This window comes from Grammomys surdaster, unplaced genomic scaffold (assembly GCF_004785775.1).
Source record: "Grammomys surdaster isolate TR1022 unplaced genomic scaffold, NIH_TR_1.0 372, whole genome shotgun sequence".
NCBI classification, from domain to species: domain Eukaryota; kingdom Metazoa; phylum Chordata; class Mammalia; order Rodentia; family Muridae; genus Grammomys; species Grammomys surdaster.
In genome coordinates, this window is record NW_021604791.1 from 6,089,069 (window position 1) to 6,094,463 (window position 5,395).

The 5,395-nt window shown below is 45.8% G+C and overlaps 1 pseudogene; it reads left to right on the top strand.

Moving 5' to 3' along the window:
• Positions 1 to 3,106: 3,106 nt before the first annotated feature.
• Positions 3,107 to 3,475, top strand: LOC114632218 (annotated as a pseudogene).
• The last annotated feature ends 1,920 nt before the right edge of the window (positions 3,476 to 5,395 follow it).

A 5,395-nucleotide genomic window follows, 5' to 3' on the forward strand; every position in this document is an offset into this window, starting at 1 on the left:
GAGAGAGAGAGAGAGAGAGAGAGAGAGAGAGAGAGAGAGAGAGAGAGGTCATGAGCATGTGGAGGGGGGGAGGGGGATAGAGAGAAAGAAGGAGTAGGAACAAGAGCAAGAAGGCAAGAGAGGAGGGGCAAGCCGCCCCATTTATAGTGAGTCAGCACACCTGGCTGTTGCTAGGTAACTGTGGGGCGGAGCCAAGACAAAATGCAGACACATAGGGCCCTTTCTTAGGTTTTGCTGTTGTTTGAAACAGAGTCCTACATGGTCCTGGCTGACCTGAAACATATGGCAATCCTTCTTCCTGAGTGCCTGCACTACAAGGGTGAACCAACACACCCAGACTGGCTCAAGGCAGTAATATGTGTGGGTGGTGGTGTGATGGTGGTGTGGTGATAGTGATGGTGGTGGTGATGGTGATGATGGTGGTGGTGTGGTGGTGGTGGTGGTGGTTGAGTGGGGAATCCCAAAGATTGAACCTAGGGCCGACTGCTTGCTGGCTAAGTACAGTTCACCACTGAGCTATACAACCCTAAACACCTCCATTTTTTCTCTTTTTTATTTTGGTACAAAGTCTTACTGAGATGCCCAGGCAGGCCATAAACACAGTCAGGATCCTCCTGCCTCAGCCTCCACAGTAGCTATTACCTGACTGTCAAAGCAGGCCCAGCCATCGGTGGATTTCTTACTTGCTTTCTGTACTTTTGATTTTTTTTTTAATTGTCTCATTCTTTTGTTGGTTTGAAACCATCTCAGTCCGACGACATCTAGGCTGTCACATTCTTTGTGGTTGTTTGAGACAGGGTCTCATGTAGCCGCTGTTGTATAGTCTTGAGCTCCATCTGTAGGGGTCCTTGAACTCTTGACCTCCCTTCCTTCATCTCTAGAATGCAAGGATTAAAGGAGTGGTTCATCCTAGTCTATCCCACCAGGGGCGAGCCTTGATGCCCTGTGGAAGAGGCCCACACACAGTAGAATGGCAGGGGTCATTTCAGACCGTCTTGGAGGCTGACTATCTTCTAGCTCCCTCTTAGGGGCCCTTTAACATCTCTCTCATTACACTTAAGATCTCACGTGGTAATTACATGCTCCCGGGATCAGCCTCCTCCACACTCCTGAAGTGCCTAGAGGCCTGCCCTGTGCACTCTTCTGTCTTTGAGTTTAATGCTAGCACAGCAGGAGCCAGGAGCATAATTTTAGCGTGAGCTCAATACATGTCTGCACACAATGCAATCATGAGACTGCCAGGGAACAGGAAAATTTGTTTTTTGCTGGGCAAGAGGCGTTTGAAAGGGTTTTGAAGGAAAGGCTTTGATTTAATTAAGAAAGAGGAATGAAGTCAAGACAGATAAAGGAAAAAAAAAAAAAACATGAGCTGTAAGTAGCAGTACAGTTGTTGATAAATTAATATAACTTTATACAGGTGTTAAGATGGGGCAGGAGGGCCGGGCAGTGGTGGTGCATGCCTTTAATCCCAGCACTTGGGAGGCAGAGGCAGGCGGATTTCTGAGTTCGAGGCCAGCCTGGTCTACAGAGTGAGTTCCAGGACAGCCCAGGCTACACAGAGAAACCCTGTCTCGAAAAAAACAAAATAAAAAAAAAAAAATGGGGCTGGAGAGATGGCTCAGTAGTTAAGAACACTGAGTGTTCTTCCAGAGGACCCTGGTTCAATTCCCAGCCCCCACATGGTGGCTTACACCTGATTGTAGCTCCAATTGCAGGGAATCTGGCACCTTCACAGACATACATGCAGACAGAACACCAATGGACAAAAAAATAAATAAATATTGGAAGAAAACATTGAGATGATTTTGATTACATGGCAGGGCTCATCTAGAAGGAAAACCAGGAGCACTATTTACGATGCATTCTAATAATTTTTTTCTTTTTGTTTTTGTTTTTGTTTTTGTTTTTTTGAGACAAGGTTTCTCTGTGTTAATAGCCTTGGCTGTCTTTGAACTCACTCTGTAGACCAGGCTGGGCTTAAACTCAGAACTCAGAGCACCTGCCTCTGTCTCCCGAGAGCTGGGATTGAAGGAGTGTTCCACCACCAACCACCTGGCTAAACTCTGATATTTTCAACTCTAGCTTACTTTTTTTTTTTTTTCTCTTTCAGGGAATGGGGAAGATCTTAAAATATTTTGTAAACTTTATCTTATTTATTATTTTGTACGTTGTCTTGAAAAACCAAAATAAATAAATAAATAAATAAATAAATAAAATATTATTTTGTGTGTGTGCAAGTATGATGTGTGTGTGTTAATGTAGGCTTGCCTGTATGACAGAACATGTGTGGAGGTCAGAGGAAACTTAGGGAGTTCCTTCCACCGTGTTGAGACAGGGGATCTCTTGTTTCTACCGCTGCATAGCATACTGCAGTCTAGCTGACTACGAGCGTCTGGCCATTTTCTTGACTCTACTTCCCAGCATGCCATGGGGGATGAGATTATAGATGTGCACCAGATGTTGTCAAGCCTGGGCTCAGGGCGTTGGGTTTGTAAGCCATGTACATCTATCTACTCACTGAGCCATCTTCCTGGCCACCATTTCTCTTGTTGCAATGTGTAGCCCAGGCTGACTTCAAAGTCAGCGGTGCTCTTCCTGTCCAGGTTCACGAGCCCTGGGCCTGCAAATGTGAGTAGCCATGCCTGAGTTTATCATGTCTTTCTTTAAAAAAATTAGATTTTATTTTATTTCATTTTTACATATCTTTCTTGCACATAGAGATGTGTACCATTTGTGTGTCTGAGGTCCTCAGAGGCCAAAAAGGATGTTGGATCTGGTGGAACTGGAGTTATGGATGGTTGTAAACTATCTTGTGAGTGCCGGGAATCAAACCCAGGTCCCCTGGAAGAACAGCCAGTATCCCTAACCACTCATATATTGCTCTATTCTCCACTATTTCACGTTTTAGGTCACTTATAAAAAAAAAAAATCCTGCCGGGTAGTGATGATGCACGCCTTTAATCCCAGCACTTGGGAGGCAGAGGCAGGCAGATTTCTGAGTTCGAGGCCAGCCTGGTCTACAGAGTGTGTTCCAGGACAGCCAGGGCTCCACAGAGAAACCCTGTCTCGGAAAAAACCTAAAAAAAAAAAAAAAAAAAGAGCAGCAATGGCCAAGATTAAGGCTCGGGACCTGCGCAGCAAGAAGGAGGAGCTGTTGAAACTACTGGACGATCTGAAGGTGGAACTCTCCCAGCTTCGCGTCGCCAAAGTGACAGGCAGCGCCGCGTCCAAGCTCTCCAAGACACGAGTTGTACGCAAATCTATCGCCCGTGTCCTCACTGTCATTAACCAGACTCAAAAAGAAAACCTCAGGAAATTCTACAAGGGCAAGAAGTACAAGCCCCTGGACCTGCGACCCAAGAAGGCTGGAGCCATGCGACGCCGGCTCACCAAGCACGAAGAGAAGCTGAAGATCAAGAAGCAGCAGCGGAAGGAGCGGCTGTACCCACTGCGCAAGTATGCAGTCAAGGCCTGAGACGACAATGACAATAAAGTACAAGACTGACCAAAGAAACAAACAAAAAAACAGACCAGGTGAGGGATTCATACCTTTAATCCCTACACTAGGGACAGCAAAGGTGTTAAGCCTTCTGTCTAAACTCGACCCCCACAGTTAAAAATATTTAGAATGGCTCTCAACTTCATTAGCCATCAGAGATAAGCACATTTAAAGCACATTATGCTGCTATTGTTTACTAGGCAAAAATCGCTAAAATGAGCTAAGCAACATGAGGTGTCAGCAAGGACACAGAGAAACTGGAGCGTTCATCCACTGTTTACAAGGCTGGAATTGGCGCAAGCACTTTGGAAAGTTGCCTGTATTCATTGTCTAATAAAATACATGTATAGGGCCAGGAAGATGGCTCTGTGGTTAAAGGTGTTTGCAGCTAAGGCTGAGGACCTGAAATTGATCTCCAGAACCCACAGAGTGGAAGGAGAGAACAACTCCGGCATGTTGTCCTCTGACCCTCACAAGTGTGCTTGGTAAGGGCACTTGGACGTGCGCGAGTACACACACACACACACACACACACACACACACACACTTTAAAAATGTAAAAGCAACCCCTTCCCCAAATCTTCACCTATTTGTACATTCTGACTCAGCTCTTAAACTCCAAGCTATACACCCAACCAAAGTGTATATGTGGTGGTACAGGTCTGCAATCCTAGCTACTTGAGAGGCTGAGGCAGGAGAATCACAAGTTCAAGGCCTGAGTGGGCCACTGAGTGAGGCACTGACTGAAAATACCAAGTAATTGCTGGAGAGTTAGTTCAGCAGTTAAGCCAATTTGCCCTGCAGAGGACCCAGACTCAGTTCCCAGCACCCGAATTGTGGTTTACAAGTGCCTGCAACTCCAGTTCCAGGGGATTTAATGTTCTCTTATGACCTTCCCGCATCCCAACAGTCACACATATGCTATGCATGCATACGTGCGGGTAAAGCGCCGTACACATAAAAGAAGACTTGGAGAAAAGTTCAAAACTAAGAAGTAAAAGGTTTAGCTAAAGTAGAGCTCTTGCCTAGCGCACTGGAATCGCTAGGTACAAACTCCGTTACGGCTAACACTGGAAAGCAACGATCAGAGCCGAAGCTAACAGGATCAGGAGAAGCGTTCAGGAATGCTCGGTCACAGTTTCTCGGACACACGTTCTCTCCTTCTGAATCCGGCAGACGGACTCACTGTAGAACGATGCTCTGGGACTTTCTAAATTAAGTCAGAAAAGGCTACACAATGTTTGCCCCGAGGACGCGTTCTGAGAAGGCGGGGAAGCTGCTGGTAGAGACACGTACAGGTGATTAATTGGCAATTCATTCAAGCTCCTTCTCTACCGCCCAATGTCTGCAGCTTCAAATAATCAGGATGCTGCTGAATATGCCTCAGTGGTATCGCTCTTGCAGAGGACAGGAGTTCACTTCCCGGCACCTGTGTTGCACGGTTCACAACTCCCTATAACTCCAGAGGATCTAACACACTCTTCTGGCCTCCAAAGGCACCTGTACGCATATGAGCATACCCCACTACACATGAACACACAGTTTAAAATAAAATACTTAAAATAAAAAGCAAATTGCATCTGGCTTGACATATATTCTGACCTCCTTATCTTTTATTCCCTGAGCAGTGCAAAACAATTGTGCCTTTATTATTTTTATTTTTGGTGTGTGTTTGTATTTTTGTTTTACAGAGTTTTATGTAGCTCAGGCTGGCCTCAGACTCGCCACGTAGCAGAGGCTGGCTGTGAATCCCTGATTCTTTTGCCTCTACTTCCCGAGTGGTTAGTTTTGGTTATCTGAGACTTGGCTCAGGTAGCCCAGGTGCTTTTCAGGTAGCCCAGGTGCTTTTCTGGTTTTTGTTTGATTTTGAGACAGGGTCTCACTGGGACATGTTAT